Genomic DNA, 17,252 nt, shown 5'->3' with positions numbered 1-17,252 from the left:
GTTGTCATTTCTGTGATCTGGCTTTGATGTTATGTGTATCTCTGGTACTAATCCCTCTTCCAAACTCCAGTCATACTTGTCAAACTTCTAAACAGCACCATCACTTTATTTTTTTTTTATTTTCCTTAAGCATGCCTTTTTAAAATTTTAGCTTTTTTATTTACAAGACATATGTGAAATGCAAACATTTTAGTAGTTTGACAAACCTCATATGGAAATGATTATAATCTCAGATTGAAAAACAAAATCTTTACTTTCTTTCTTAAAGCAATGTGGAAGTGGCAAAATATAACGTTGATAAGATAGTGTTTCATATCATATCAACAAGTTACAATATGTCATACCATATCAACTTTACCTTAGTAAAAGATATTTGTTGAATATAAAGAACAGACATGATTATAATAGCATCAATATCAGTCCATCAGTCCCAAGTCCAAGGACCCAAAATGATTTAGCATATGTATAAATAAAATTAAAATTAAAAGCAACATTGACAAAATGTGTGGGAGGCCACTTTTATGCTTCTTACCATTGCAACAGTTGAATGTATGTACTTTTCTCTACTTGTTATATTCTGTTCCTTTAGCTCACACTCCCAAGAAATCCAGAAGAACTATAGCCTAGGCTGTATCAAGTTTGAAGTAAGCTAATCTTTGAATATGAGAACAAAATACAAGCAAAGGAAAGCAAAACAAAAATACTTTCAGTCTTATTTATTGTTAGCTGATAATACTACTTTTCTGTAGATTTAGAGCAGAAAAGTTTATGGAGAAAAAAAAAACATGCTTAGAAGTGTTTAAATAGTTGAAGAAGGAAAATTGCATCTTCAGATTTGTATATTATTCCTCATTGAGGATCCAACCAGCTTCTTATTATCCAAGACTCCCAAAACAACTTGGATCCAAAATCATCATGTTGAACTTTCACCTGGTTTGTGCACTCTTTTTAAGATTCCCCTCATTTGTAGTGTCTGTGAATCCACCAGCCTCTTATGTCAGATGTAAGGGCAGAAACTGAGCTTTGAGTTCTCAATATGTATGCTTGTTCACTGAAAGACAACAGGGCCTCACACTTGGGTATCCATTAGGAATAAACTGCCTTGACTTGTAATTCATTGAAGGCTTGTTTTCCTTTTCAGTACTTTATTCATCTCCTCAGTCTAGTCTTCTTTAAGTTATGGTGATCCAGAGGTATTCATGAAGAAATTTACAAACACATTTTAACAGGATTAAAACACCCATAAATAAATAGACAAAAGTCAGGGCCAGAACAAAGCCTGCCCATTCTTCTTGTCTATTTTCTTTCATGTTTCTGTTACAAGAATATACATCTAGAATTCATTATTTAGGAGTCAAAACTCAGTCTTGAAGACAGAAATTGTAGATGCTTCAGACACTTCCTGATAGTTAACCTGTTGCCACCTGTCTCATTTTTTCTTTATTTTCTCTGGAGAGTTCCTCAAAAATCAACTGCTTATAAAAAACAGGCAAGACTTCAGTTTCCCCATCTGAGTACTTATCTAACAACCACAAAAGAATAAGAACAGTAATAATAATTGGATTTTATGTAGCATTAAGTATATGGCAAGCACTATTCTAAGTACTATGCAAATATTTTCTCATTTGATTTGGTGTTAGTTTCTTTTATTTCCCAATTGGGGAAGATGTTTGTAATTTCCATGGATCATATGGCCAAAGCCCTACCTGAGGTTTTTATATAAAACTCATCTAGGCAATTTCTGGCCTTAGATGACTACATTTTTTTTTATTAATTTTATAATTATAAAAAAAATTGACAGTGCATATGCATGAGTAATTTTTTTATAACATTGTCACTTGTATTCATGTTTCCAATTTTTCCCTCCTTCCCCTAGAGAACAGGCAATCCCATACATTTTACATGTGAATAACTACATTCTAATAAGGAATTAGAAACATAAAAAAGGCCCTAGAAGGAGGAATGAAAAGGGTGACCAATGTGAGCCGTGAGTGAGTTATGGAGAAAGTGGAAAAAATCTAGAGAGTTAGGTTTGTTATTAAAGAAGCTTGACTTCTAAAAAAATGGTCACACAGGTCACAGATAACAGAAGAAAGATTTGAACCTGGGTATTCTCATTATAAACAATACTTTAAACCTTCTCACCATGCTTTTATTATGAACTTTAGAGGCAGTGTCCTCTGAAAGGGCTGAGAAACCAAGTAAGAAACTGGGGTTACAGGGCTGGAGTCCCAAGACAGGTGTCTATATCTTGGAGATTTCCTAAAAACAGGCAGAGAACAGCCTGCCAGAGCAATTCCAACAGAATAAGGGATTTCTAAGCTAAAATATCAAATAATTATCCCACATCGTATTACATCCCACATTTAAGTTCCCATACATCCATAACATACATCTATAACAGCAATAATTGCACAATTTAGCAATTTCCATCCCAAATCTTAAACACACACCTTATCTCTCTATTCCATACAAACCGAAGCAGGAAAGTCTGAATAAAAAACCTTACCTTTGTGATTCCACCCCAATGTGCTGGTTTCGTTTCCATTGCTCTGTGACCTCAGGAAAGTTGTAGTCATCTCATTTCTAAATTTTTGGAGACATTTTAATTATGGTTTCAGGAGAAAGAAGGTAGAAGCTCATCCATTAATTCAATCTCCTAACTGGAAGTGAATAATTTCAGAGCTTAACTGAAAAGAAAACCACACGTTTATTTGAAACTACTTTGGGTGTCCCTTACTAAGAAGGGACTTTCTGTTGGAATACATGGGAACTACCCAACAGTGGCTGTTGAAGATCCAAGCCAGAATGGATCTCCTCTTGTGAAGGGATGAAACAAGGAGACTGAGACAGTTGCTGTTCTCCGACATCTCTGACTGAGAGGCTATTGCATTGTCTCACCTCCCTTCTCTTCCCTTTGCCTCCAACTTATCTGCTTCCCAGTCCCCAACACCTGTGTCAGCAAAGCTTGCTCTGCAACTCCTTCAAATGCTATGATCCACAGCTGGGGAAGCTTTCAGGGAATTAACCTTTCCCTTAACACTTCCCCGGTTTGTTTGTTTTTTTGTTTGTTTGTTTTTTGTTTTGTTTTGTTTTTTTTTTCTGTTCTTCTGTTATTCTATATGGTCTACAAACTTTCAAACTGAGAAGAGGACTGTGGTCAGAACAAGCATTTAAGTGTCTCATCAGTCTCCTGGCTTGGCCCTTTGAGGGATTGGTCCATTTAATTACCCCAAATAAAAAAATTCTTACTGGGACTCTTCTTCCTTAATTCTGGAAAGATCCTTCTCATGAACAGCTCTGGTTCTTCTTGTGATTCTTGCCCCATGTTCAGATGCCATATGTTGGACTACACACAAGAGCTTCTGGAATACACAGGAGTCACGTGACAGTGGCTGCTGGAGACCCAACCCAGAATGGATCTCCTCATGTGAGGGGATGAAACAAAGAGACTGAGACAGTTGCTGTTCCATGACATCTCTGACTGAGAGGCTGTTGCATTGTCTCACCTCCCTCCTCTTCCCTCTGCCCCCAATTTATCTCATTCCCAGTCCCCAACACCTGTGTCAACAAAGGTTGCCCTACAACTCCTTCAGCTGCTATGATCCACAGCTGGGGAGGCTCTTGGGGAATTGACCTGGGTTTTGGGGGGGTTTTTTTGCTGTTATTCCCCCTCCTGCCTCCTGCCTCACCCCCCCAACCACATGGTCCCCACACTGAGGAACGCAAGGGGCACTATCACTTCTGGATGAGTGTAGCAGGTGTTGATCTTGTGAAATGTCACGGAGGCAAACTTTCAAACTGAGAAGAGGACTGCGGTTAGAACAAGCATTTAAGTATCACATCAGTCTCCTGGCATGTCCCTTTATGTGTTGACCCATTTAATTACCCCAAATAAAAATTTCTTACTGGGGTTCTTCTTCCTTAATTCTGGAAGGATCCTTCTCATGAACAGCTCTGGATTTTCTTGTAATTCTTGCCCCAGGTTCAGATGCCATATGTTGGACTACAGGGGAGAGCTGCTGGAATAATCATCATGTTGAACTTTCACCTGATTCATTCCCTCTTTTTAAGATTTCCCTCATTCGTAGTGCCTGTGAATCCACCAGCCTCTTATGTCAGATGTAAGGACAGAAACTGAGCTTTGGGTTCTCAATCTGGGTTTGCATTCCTGCAGAAGCCCACCCCACTATGTGTGCTTGTTCACTGAAAGACTACAGGGACTCACACTTAGGAATAAACTGCCTTGACTTGTAATTCACTGAAGGCTTGTTTTCTTTTTCAGTACATTATGCACAATCTCCTCAGTCCAGTTTTCTTAAGGTTATGATGATGCATGAAGAAATTTACAAACACATTTTAACAGGATTAAAATACCCATAAATAAAAAGACAAAAATCAAGGCCAGAACAAAGGCTGCCCATTCTTCTTGTCTTTTTTCTTTCATGTTTCTGCTACAAGCATATACATCTAGAATTCATCATTTAGGAGTCAAAACTCATGGTCTTGAAGACAGAAACCGTAGATGTTTCAGACACTTCCTGATAGTTAACCTGTTGCCACCTGTCTCTTTTTTTTCTTTATTTTCTCTGGAGAGTTCCTCAAAAATCAGCTGCCTCATAAAAAAACAGGCAAGACTTCAGTTTCCCCATCTGAGTACTTATCTAACAACCACAAAAGAATAAGAACAGTAATAATAATTGGACTTTATGTAGCATTAAGTATATGGCAAGCACTATTCTAAGTACTTTGCAAATATTTTCTCATTTGATTTGCTGTTAGTTTCTTTTATTTCCAAATTGGGAAGATGTTTGTAATTTCCATGGACCATATGGCCAAAGCCCTTTCTGAGGTTTTTATATAAACCTCATAGAGGCAATTTCTGGCCTCAGATAACTACATTCTAATAAGGAATGTAAAACATAAAAAAGGTCCTAGAAGGAGCAGTGGAGAGGGTGACCAATGTGAGCCAAACAGTTATGGAGAAAGTGAAAAAATCTAGAGTTAGGTTTATTGATGAAGAAACTTGACTTCTATAGAAATGGTCACACAGGTCACAAATAACAGAAGGATTTGAACCTAGGTATTCTCATTATAAACAACATGTTATACCTTCTCACCATGCTTTCTATCTCAGACAACCTTCTTTTAATAATTTTATAAAAGAAAAAATGATATTCATATTGGTTGCCTCAGACAAGATCACGAAGCTACTAAGTTTCAGAGTTGGAATTAGTACATAGTGCTTCCAGTTTCAAGAATCTTTGCATTGAAGATTTCTTCATAAAAATTTTGTTATTGTTGGACTGGATCTATTCTTCCCTTCTGTAACTACAATTCATCCCCTTTATTTGTTGTAGGTATTCGATAGTTTTTTTTTTTTTTTTTTTTTTTTTTTGTGTGTGTGTGTGTGTGTGTGTGTGTGTGTGTGTGTGTGTGTGTGTGTGTTTAAGATTTGGGATGGAAATTGTTAAGTTGCGCAATTATTGCCGTTATGGATGTATGGGAACTTTAAATGTGGGATGATTATTTGATGCTTTAAGTTAGAAATTCCTTATTCTGTTGGAATTGCACTGGCAGACTGTTCTCTGCCTGTTTTTAGGAAATCTCCAAGATATAGACATCTGTCTTGGGACTGGCACTCTCCAGCCCTGTAACCCCACTTTCTTACTTGGTATGTCAGAATTTTCAGAAGACCCTGCCGTTTTGGGATGAAGCCTCTAAAGGTCGGGTTTGCCTGCCTTTGTGGTCTAAACTGTGCATATTTTGCTCAGAAATCCTTTCTGGATCATGGAAGCAGTTCTTGTTCTATCAGAGGGGACAGGTGGAGCTACTCCAGCCCCCACTCTTTCTCTCCTTTGGAATCCCTGACAGACTCGGGGTGCCTCTCCTAGCATGGACTGTCTTGAGCACTGCTACTCCCTAAATAAACAGAAACTGAGTTAAGTGCACAAATGACTACAGACCACCCAACACAATGAACCGTCCGTGTCAAACTGGATTCTCTGGCTGAGATGAGGGCCTTTGTACTGTTGATCACTTTGGGGATGTCAGGGAGAGGGTTGCCCTTGACATAAGTTCTTGCATTTTCTAGTTTTATTTTTGATTTATTTGCTTCACATTGGGTTGGTCAAAATGATAGTGCTGAGACCTCCCAGGGATCCAGGGGGAAGGAATTCAATAATTCAAATATTCAGAAGCAGAGTGTGTAATGTGCCTCAGTTTCCCTAGATTGTCATCTTTGTATCTTTATGTCTGCCAAATGCCAATCTGTTCTGGGATAACTGTTTCCAAGACCGTTGGTGGAAGCAATTTTTATGGTATGGACTTTGTGGCAACAGGATAACCTCACTGATTGCAATATGTCTACCCTATATAATTACATTAGTAACCGGAACAGTTCAACAGTCCCTATCAAAATATTGCATACAGAAGATGCTATTAAAATGATGATTCTTCAGAGAAAAGGCTGGAATGTATTAGATGAGTATGATCTTGATGGTGAACTTGATAAACGATGTATAGATACGTCAATTGATTTTGAACAGTGTATAAGTTCATAGAAATATGATAGATGAAATCATTTATATATTCCAGAGGGAAACTGTGGAATAGAGAGATAGGGTGAAGAACTTACATGAATGTATGAATTATTTTTCTGTATTTTATTTTCATTATTTCTGTGTTTCCCCTATGACCCGTATAATATGTATAGGCTCATATTTACTTGAGCCTTGGGCAGCTATAACCACATTTACTTAACCTGAGCTGATGACATTGATCAGTTTTGGACACTTAGCGATATTTAGTCTTCCGAAGCCTGAAGGCCCGCTTTTCTGTTTCCTAGGATTTCTAGGATGATTGTGGTGATTCTGGATTCAGGTGATTCTTGGGAAAGAGAAACCTTCCATTACAATCTCTCCCATAGCAACAACCAATTAAATGCCTCCCCCTCCCCTTCTCGATGCTCTCTTCCTTGATGTGGCTGTGTATATTTACTGCTTCTTTAGCCCTCCTACCACAAGCTTTCCTTTCCCTTATGTTGTGACAGAAGGGCTCATCCTCTGGAGGTTTTAATAAACAATCTTTGTGTTCGCTACTGAGTGATCTCTGGGCAGCCCTTTGGGGTAAGTGTCTTCTACCTTCCTCACAAGTTGTTGCCTTGTAGTCTGTTGGCCTAGTTATTTTAACACCAACCACCAACGGCCTCGTTCGAGGCAGGGCTGGTCTGTGGCTCCGCCGCGCCCCCAGCAGCAGCGGCCTCGTTCGATATTGAGTGAAATGAACAGAACCAGAAGATCTCTGTACACTTCAATGCTATATGAAGAGTATTCTGATGGAAGTGGATATCTTCAACATAAAGAAGATCCAACTCACTTCCAGTTGATCAATGATGGACAGAAATAACTACTCCCAGAGAAGGAACACTGGGAAGTGAATGTAAATTGTTAGCACTACTGTCTATCTACCCAGATTACTTATACCTTCGGAATCTAATACTTAATGTGCAATAAGAAAATGGGATTTACACACATATATTGTATCTAGGTTATATTGTAACACATAAAATGTGTGGGATTGCCTGTCATCTAGGGGAGGGAGTAGAGGGAGGGAGAGGATAATTTGGAAAAATGATTACAAGGGATAATGTTATAAAAAGAATTACTCATGCATATATACTGTCCACAAAAATTATAATTATAAAATAAAAATAGGAGAAAATATACACCTTATATTTGAATAAAATTAAAGATTTGAAAAAAAAAGTTGTACCCTTTATAGGGCTACATCAGCTTATTAAAATGTTACTAGATGGTTTGTCTTAGGAAGCCCTAACCCTGAATGAAAACTCTCAGGTTTCTGTATTGTTGAAGTGAAAAGTCTAGATAGAACCTCCCCCCCAAAAAAATTGCCATGATAAAAGTTTAAACATATAAAGCATAGGCCAAGAGGGTCCCTAATGATTGTTGATACTCTTATCTAGGCATGATTTAATTGTGCCTAATGAAGGAATCCCACAGAGTGAAGAAAACTGAGATTTATAAGCCTTAAAAACTACTGTTTCATCCTTTGTTTAGACAAATCAGGACAGGGCACTGATGAAAGTCTAGGACTCCAGACCATTTTAGTAAGGAAAAAAAGGGTCTGACCTAAATATGCACCAAGGAGCAGCTGCATTTCATCTCAAGAGAAATCTGTCTTAAGAATGACTTAAAGGAAACCTCATTCGTTTGATGTTGGCTCATTTAAAGCAGCATCTATTTGTAGACAGAAGCTATTCCCCAAGTACCCAGATCCCATTGTCCTGCATAATTTTTACAGTTAATCCCAAGGAATTGATCATATTAAATATGTCACATTTGCAGATGTAATGGGCCTTGTGTCATTTTCTCAGTGATGGTATGCTAATGTAGACAACTGGTCAGAAAAAGATTACAAGGGATTCTTTGCTAGTACTGGGTACAATTGGTACCAATTGGCAACTTAATTGCCCATAAGTACTTTTGAGTCACAGTTCCAAGAAGGAAAAAAGCACTTATGGTTGGTCACTAGCTGGAGCCTGATCTCAGTTCCAAGACAAAGGAGTATTACTGCTTGTTCTTGCAAGACATCAAAGGCTCTTTAGATCAGGATAGAAATGACCTTAGTTCTCTCCAATAACACCATCTTGGAAACACCAACAAGTTTAGAGCCCAGAAACAGTTCTGAAAAGAGCAGCATCAAAAAAAAAAAAAAAAAAAGAAAAGAAAAGGAAAAAAAAAAAAGAAAGAAAGAAAGAAAGAAAGAAAGAAAGAAAGAAAGAAATTTGGGGAATATGCTCACTCCAAGATGAGCATAGTCTAACTATCACATAGAGTTCAAAGTAAATGAATAAACTCTACAAATTAACAAGCAACAAAAAATAATTTGGCCATAAAAAGCTACTATAATGGTAAAGTGTAAAGTTCAGTCTAGCTTTCTGGAGGTCTTCCGGACAGGCCTTGTCTTTAGGTGGAGAAGTAATGAAAGCAGAAGAGTCACCAGGAGGATGGTCAAAGATGGAATGTCTCTTTTCCAGTCATTCTCAGCCCTTATATACCTTAGTACAATTGCATCATTACAGCATACTGAATATGTCTGAACTAGAGAATTATTACCTCACCATACTAAGTACTAAGTATATATGTGAACTAGAGAGCCATCATCTCATCAATTCCACTGAGTTAACACTTTGTTTCAAGTATACTTCTCCAGAGTTCTGGCCCTCTACAATAAAAAGCACCAAGATATTAATGTGAAAACAGATACAAGCCAGCCTCCAAAAATGTTTTGAGATGAAAAAATTAAAGCTATCTACAACCATGTAAAAAATGCTCTAATTCACTATTGATTAGAGAAATACAAATTAAAAGAACTCTTAGGTAGAAAGTCACAGATTGGCTAAAATGACAGAAGAGATAATGATAAATGTTGGTAGGGGTGTGGGAAAACTGAGACATTAATGCATTGTTCATGGAATTGTGAACCCACCATTCTGGAGAACAATTTGGAACTATATTCAAAGGACTTTAAAACTGTTCATATCAAGAAAAAAATCTTCATATCCTTTGATCCATCACTGTCTCTACTAGGTCTGTATCCCAAGAAAGTCATGAAAAATGGTAATGTTTGTAGCAGCCTTTTTATAGTTGAAAGAAACTGGAAACTGAGAAGATGCCCATCAGCTGGGGAAAAGTTGAATAATAGTTGAATATGGCATATGAAAGTAATGGAATATTATTGTTTTATAAAAAATGATGAGCAAGCTGATTTTAGAAAGGCCTAGAAAGATTTACATGAACTAATGCTGAGCAAAACAAGCAGCAAGATTGTGCAATTATCAAGTAGGACAAACAAGGTTCTTTTCAGCTACTCAGTGATTCAAGGCAATTCCAATAAACTTTAAATAAAAAATTCCATATGCATCCAGAGAGAGAACTCTGGAGACCAACACATACTATGTTCACTTTTTAAATTCTTTTTCTTCTGTTTTATTTTTCTCTTGTGGTTTTACCCCTTTTGTTCTTATTTTTTTGGTACTAAGACATATAAACAAAAATTTAATGGGAATGTATAAGCAGGAAAAAAATAAAACTATATGAAAGAGAAACCCCAAAACAACATCAAAAGAACCAAAAAGAGATGATAATGTGAATTATGTCAGTGGAAAAAAAACAACTAACCTGAAAAACAGATTAAGAAAAGATAATTTGAGAATTATTGGACTACCTGAAAGCCATGATCAAAAAAAAAATCTAAACATCAATATTTCAGGAAATTCTGATATTTTAGATCAATAGGGTAACTGAAAAAAAAATCCATTTATCACCCTCTGAAAGAGATTCCCAAAAGGAAACTCTCAGGAATATTATACATTTTGTTAAAAGATACCATAGATCATATTTTTAAAAAATACAGCAAGTTACTTTAAAAAAGACCTTATATCTCAAACGTAGAAAGAACTGAATCAATTTTATAAAAATCAAAGCTATTCTCCAAAAAGGCAGTTTTCAGAAGAAAAAAAAAAGTTACCTATAGTCATATGAAGAAGGCTCTAAATCACTATTGATTAGAGAAATTCAAATTAAAATAACTGTTATCACTTCACACCTATCAAAAATGAGAAATGCTTAAAAGGATGAAATAAAATGGCTACATTTTGTGTCATATAATTTGATGGAGTATCATTGCACTATAACAAATGAAAAGGCAAATAGTTTCAGAAAAAACATGGGAAGATCTATATGGAACTGATGCAAAGTGAAATGAGCAGATCAATTACAGTAACAGCAATAATGTAAGACTTCACTGCTCTGATCAATACAATGTCACAAGATAATTCCAAAAGAATCATGATGGGAAAAAAATGCTATCTCCCTCCAGAAGTGCAATGATCAACTCTGTGTGCAAATTAAAGTATAATTTTCTTCATTCTTATTGCTTTTTTGAGATAAGACTACTGTGGAAAAGTTTTGCATGTATAACTGACATCAGTTTGCTTTCCTTTTCAGTGTGTTTGTGGGGGAGAGTAGGGGAGGGCAGAAGAACTCAAAAAAAAATTTTAAAGAACATTACAAATAAATGAATAATATTTTCTTTCAAATTAACAGAAATCTATTTTCTCTTCCTCCCAATAGAAAAACAAATATGTAACAAATATGCATAATTAAGCAGACTCCCTCATTGTGTCCAAATAGTATGTTTCATCTATATCCTGAATTTATCCCCTCTCTGTCAGGAAGTAAATAATGTGTTTTATCATCCGTCTTTTGTTGATCATGACATTGGTCATAGTTCTTTCTGATTTCAAAGCGGATTTGTCTTTATACTGTTATTATTGTATTAATTGTTCCCCAATGCTTTTCATTTCATTCTTCAACAGTTAATGTTGTTCAGTCATTTCAGTCCTATCTGAATTAAAGTATTTTTGGGTTTTTTTTGTTTTTTGTTTTGCAAAGATACAGGAATTTTCCATCTTTTTCTCCAGCTCATTTTACATATGAGGAAACTGAAACAAACAGGATTATATGAATTAACCAGGGTGACCCAGCTAGTAAGTTTTGAGACCAGATTTGAACTTAGATCCTCCTGACTTCAGTCTCAATGCCACCTAGTTGCCCATACATTTAACTAAAGTTTTAAATTCTCTTTTTAAAAAAAAATATTGATATTGTAGTATAAATTGTCCTCTTGGTTGTGCTCATTTTAGTCTGCATCAGTTCCTAAAGTTTCTCATTTCTCTTGAAAATTATCTATTTTCTCATTTCTTACAACATAATAGTATTGTATCATATTTTTATGCTTCAGTTTCTTCAAATTTTCCATGGTTTATGGTCATCCCCTTAGTTTCCAGGTTAAATTGCCATCAGCAAAAGAACTACAATAAATATGTTTTAAAATATAAGACCTTTTTGTCTTTTTAAAAATCTTTGGGCATTGGCCTATAAGTAGTCTATCTGGGTCAAAGAACATGCACAGTTTAGTGACCTTGTTGTATAATTGTTGCATAACTTGTATAATTTCAAATTATTTTCCAGAATTGTTATACCCATGCCAGAACTAATTAGCAGTAATTTTATCTTCTTATTATATCACATTCCCTCCAACACATATCATTGTCTTTGTTTTTGCATCTTTGCCAATTTGCGAATGAAAGCCTCAGAACTGATCAGAAATGTTCATTTCTGTTGTTATTAGTGATTTGGAAGAGAAGGTTGATTTTTATTTTTTTGGAGGGAAGTTGAAATTTGTTATAGATAGTATGGTTTTCTCTTGAAACCATCCTCTTATGCCATTTACCATTTATGCCAACTGGGGAGTAGCTCTAATTCCTATAAGTTTTGGTCAGTTCCTTATACACCTTGGCAAAGAAACTTTCTGTGAAAATTTTTTCCTGTTTATTGTTTCCCTTTTTAATCTTAGCTTTATTGGAAGTGTAAAAAAAAAAAAAAAACAATTTTATATAATAATAATTTTTCTTACATTATTCACTCTATTTCTTGTTTGGTTATAAACTTTCCTTTTACTCACATATTTGGTTATAAACTTTCCTTTTACTCACATATACAATTGGTAACTGTTTTTATTAAAGCTGTTTATTTTCATAATAATTTTCAACATTCACTTTTACGAAACCTTGTATTCCAAATTTTTTTTCTTTCCCTTCTCCCCACCCCCTCTTCTAATCCAATATGTTAAACATGTACAATTCTTCTATACATATTTCCACAATTATCATGGTGCTTAAGGAAAATCAGATTTTACTACTTTGAAACCTTGGGCAAGTCACCACCTTTCTGGGCCTTTGTTTTCTCACCTGTAAAATGGTGGCTTGGACAGATTATCTCTGAAGTTCTTTCTAACTTTAAATCTGTAATCCTATAGTCTTCTGTAGTACAGATAAGAGACCTTACAAAAGAAATATTATGATTCTTTGGTCTTCATTCAATCTGTCAGAGTACCAGAAACATACTCACCAGTCTAGTAATATTTTTCCCATAATTCATAATGAAATAAATCCTTCCTTCATCTTACTATCCCGATAATGGTCAACATACATACCTTCACTAAATCTTTCAATTACCTCTCATCATTCTGATAATACAATCCAATGCAATAAAAATATTTTAAGTGCCTACTATGGGCCCAGCACTGAGTTAAACAAAAGGGCCATAATTAATTAAAAGAAAAATATTCCCTGCCTTCAAGGAGCTCACAAGCAATTAATGATGGGGGGCTGGGGGTAGAGAGAGACAACATACCTAAAGGATGTGAGAATGGGGGGAAACAGGAGCTATCTAGAGGAGCATCTTGATCTGTATAGTTGAAACCAGACAAAGCAGCAGACGCAGAGTGGAGAGAGCTGAGCAATCACATTTCAGCCTTCTATAAAGAAAGACATTGGGAGGAATTTGGTCTCAGTCAGAGTAGAGAGGAGGCTGAGGGAGATGGTGTTAATCAAGGTTTGAGTTTGCTGTGTGGTGAGAAGATTAGAGGTGGTGAGCTTAACCTGAGAGGGGATGCATACGTGGATGTAGAGAAGCAGCATAAGTCTTAGATATCACTCTACTACTACTCTCTCCAAAATTACCAATTATGTGTTACATTTGGGATTAAGTGACCTCTTCCAATCATACTGATTACTGTACTGATTACTGTATTCTTTGTTCTTAACCTGGAGCTCATTTCATTTCAAGTCCCCTTTATTTTCCCTTCTCAAACTTCCCTAGTATTTTCACGTGCAACACAATTCTTAAATACCTCATTCACATATGCCATCTGTTGTTAATCCTTGTTATCTCCATTTTCACAATATCTATCACCTATCTCCCCTTCATCCATTCACATAACCATCACTCTGGTCCATACATTCATCACATATTACTTAGACTATTTCAACAGACTTTTAACTGATCTTCCTCCCTCAAAACTCTCCTCTCCAATCCATCATTCATTCAACTGTTAAGTAATTTTCCTAGTGTTACTCCTCTCCACCTACACTAAATAAACTTTACTGATTCCCTATTGCCTCCAGAATTTTGTTAAGGTCCTTCTTTGCTATGTAAGGCTTTTTAAAATATGACTTCTACTTTCCAGTCTTTTTAAGTTTTTCATTGTTCTATGGTTACCACAATCCACTGATGCTGGCCTATTTATTATTCCTTTCTTACCAAACTCTATCTTCCACCTCAGTAACTTTACCTGGAATTCTATCCTTCTTTACTTCTGCCTTTTTATTTCCCAGATTATTCATTATGCTACCTAGTTGCCTCCTCTGAGACAACTCCCCATTTATTCTGAATGTATCTTGTTTTGTACCTACCTATTTATTTACACAATCTCCCCATTAGAATATAAATTTCTTGCAGGAAGGGACTGTTTTATCTTCCTTTGCATTCCCAGCATTTAGTACACCATCTGGCACATAGTAAGCACTCAATAATATCTCTATTTAGCTGCTTTACCTTCATGAACATGCTAAATCTTATTTTAAGTAGATCCCGAGGCCCGAACATGCGGTCAATATCGCCAGCATCTGGTCACATCTGGTTCAGTATCTCCTCTGCTTCAGCAGTGGCTTATAGGATGCCTGAAAAGGTAAAATGTTACAGCATAAGTGAAAGATATGTGTCCAATTGATCTACTGGAATAACCATCCACAAACTAAAATTTTTTGGGGGGTGGGGGAAGAGGGGAGGATAGAGAAAGCCAGAGAGAAAGCAACCATTTTAGCTTCTATAATCTTGTAGGATAAAATATAATAGTTTAATACTGATGTGAAGGCAGTCTCAATCTTTGATAGTAGCCCTTGGTATGATGCTGATGAGGGCCAGAAAGGATCTCTCTATCCAGTAATTTATTTACTGATTTACCTAACCCTCCATTGACTCATTCATTATCAATGTATAATTTAATCCAACTATTCTCTTCTGCCTATAAATCTCTTTTTTACCTATAAATCTCCTTTCTACTTCTAAGTCACTTTTTTTTACCTTTATGTATGTTTTCTACTTATATATCACTTTTTTCCTATAAATCTCTTTTCTATCTATAAATTGCTTTTCTTCCTGTAAATCTCTTTTCTAACTATAAATCGTTTTTCTTCCTATAAATACCTTTTCTTCCTATAAACTTCTCGACTGTAAATCTATCTTTTCACTAATCTATGCATCATCTATTTAACTATGCATCAAGTGTATCTATTCGATCTATTTGTTTATCTTATCTATCCCATCTATCTATCACCAGTTATCTATGTATCTTGTCTATTAGTCTATTTGTCCACTCATCCATTCTTCTATACACACTTCCTTCAGCCTTTGCTGTCAGGATCCACCTGAGTTGTTGTGAAGAGAACATCACCTTTAAGTCAGAAAACCTTGGGTGTTCTCAGGCGTGTCACAATGGGCATGACACAATGAGGTCTCCATGGAGAAAGTAAGCAAAGCAAATGCTCATCAGATGAGGATAGTGCTCAGCCTGTATGTGGAGATTTTTCTTTTAAAAAATTGTTTTAGGAAAGCTTTTTATTTAAAAAACATATGAAGGGGTAAGTTTTAACACTGACCCTTGCAAAATCTTCTCTTCCAACTTTTTTCCTCCTTCCTTCCACCTCTTCCCCTAGATGACAGGTAATTACATGTTAAATATGTGTAAATATAGGCTTAATCCAATGTATGTAAAAATATTTATACAATTATCTTGCTTATGCATAGATTTTCTTCCTAGTTCTTTTTGTTGACATCATTTTCCCCAATAGAATATAAACTTTGAGGGCAAGACCATTTTGTTTTTATCTTTATGCCTCCAGGATCTAGTGTAATATAGAACCCCTAGTTAGTATGTAATATAGGTTTGCTCCTACTTTAGTTGTGCTTTGCTGATTGAGTAGTCTAAGGAAGATGGATGAGGTGGGCTACCAGATGAATGATATGGTCACAAAAGACACAGGGACCAGAAACTGGGGACATGAGTAGAAGCAGCCAGCGGGAAAGGGAGCTAAGCCCACATATTGCTCTTGGGATGGAGCCTAGGGCCACGGTTAAGTCCCCGGACCGCTTCATCAGGTACCTTTCATCATGTAGAATTTGGAAAACACCCCATTGAACGCTGCAGATCTAGAATCTCCTTGTTAATTAGGCCAGTGTTGTCTGTATAAGACAAGATCTGTTTCAGTCTAGCCTCTATTTTGCTGACCTGTTGCCTCAGTTTCTTTAACTAAGAGAGTGGATAATAGCACCTACCTCCCAGTGTTGTTGAGGAGAGAATATATGTAAAGTGCTTAGCACAGTGCTTGGTACATAGGGCTTTAATAAAAGCTTGTTTCCTTAATAAATATTGGTAAATTGGAAGTGATTCAAAGTGGAAAAATGGCAGAGCTACCAAGGAAAAACTCCAACAGTTCTTGCCCTCAAGGTGGTGGTTTTCAGTAGATGAGACCCTCCAAGCCCAAGCCCAGAAGTGGAAAGCCCAAGATGGAGGATGAGAAGGTGCTGTCAGAGAGCAATCCAGACCTCCTTCTCTTCCACCCCCTGGCAGGATTCCCAAGGCCAAGCTAAGGACTAGCTCTGGAAGCAGGCTTGACGGGCTTGTCCAGGGCCTTCTGGGGCCCTTCAGCCAATTAAGGCTGCATTCTGCTTGGGAGTTAGTTTGGTTTCATTTTATTGCCAGGGCCTGTACATCAATTCACAAGAGGGATTGTTCCAGCTTTATCAATCAGTGCAAACAACTTTTTTGGCTAACCTGAGGTTTGCCACTATCTATGGAATCAAATCAGACAGGGTTTTCCCATCTCAAATCTTGCCGGCTCCAAAGCACCCATTTGCTTTTCTAGCACTCTTACTATCCCCCTTCTTCATCCAGGGGATTTAGGTTCCCAGCTTCTGAAGAAAGGTTAGATTTTCAGAAACAGAAGTTTTAGTTTTGAGTCATATGGAGTATAATGAGCATAAGTCAGGCAGAAGAAACTTCAAAGGGGAATGGGGGGCTCTAGCACAAGCCTGTGGGGACACCAATTATTTTCTGGCTCAGCCTTCCCCTGGAGCTGAGGAGAAGCACCTGGATGCAAATCTCTAAGCCAGTCCCTTGTCATTCTGAATTGCCCTCCAGGTGTGGAATGGCTGCTCTGCTCCTCCAGGAAGATCCAAAAGACTTCAGCAGGGCCAGTTCCTAGCTTCTCTGGGACTTCTCTGGCTAGAACACAACAGCCCTGCTGCTTGTTAACCCCCAATAGC

At 36.7% G+C, this 17,252-nt stretch overlaps 1 long non-coding RNA gene across 1 annotated transcript; it reads right to left on the bottom strand.

The window, feature by feature from the left end:
• Positions 1–703: 703 nt before the first annotated feature.
• LOC141559420 (uncharacterized) lies at positions 704–15,381 on the bottom strand. Its single transcript, XR_012487401.1, has 5 exons — positions 15,327–15,381; positions 14,484–14,608; positions 6,764–6,888; positions 2,510–2,586; positions 704–1,522 (listed from the first exon to the last, which is right to left on the bottom strand). It is a non-coding gene; the product is annotated as an uncharacterized LOC141559420 (long non-coding RNA).
• Positions 15,382–17,252: the final 1,871 nt, after the last annotated feature.

Source organism: Sminthopsis crassicaudata, chromosome 3 (genome assembly GCF_048593235.1).
Source record: "Sminthopsis crassicaudata isolate SCR6 chromosome 3, ASM4859323v1, whole genome shotgun sequence".
Taxonomy (NCBI): Eukaryota; Metazoa; Chordata; class Mammalia; order Dasyuromorphia; family Dasyuridae; genus Sminthopsis; species Sminthopsis crassicaudata.
The sequence above is the reverse complement of the archived record's forward strand: the minus strand, read 5'-3'. Positions and strand labels throughout refer to the sequence as shown.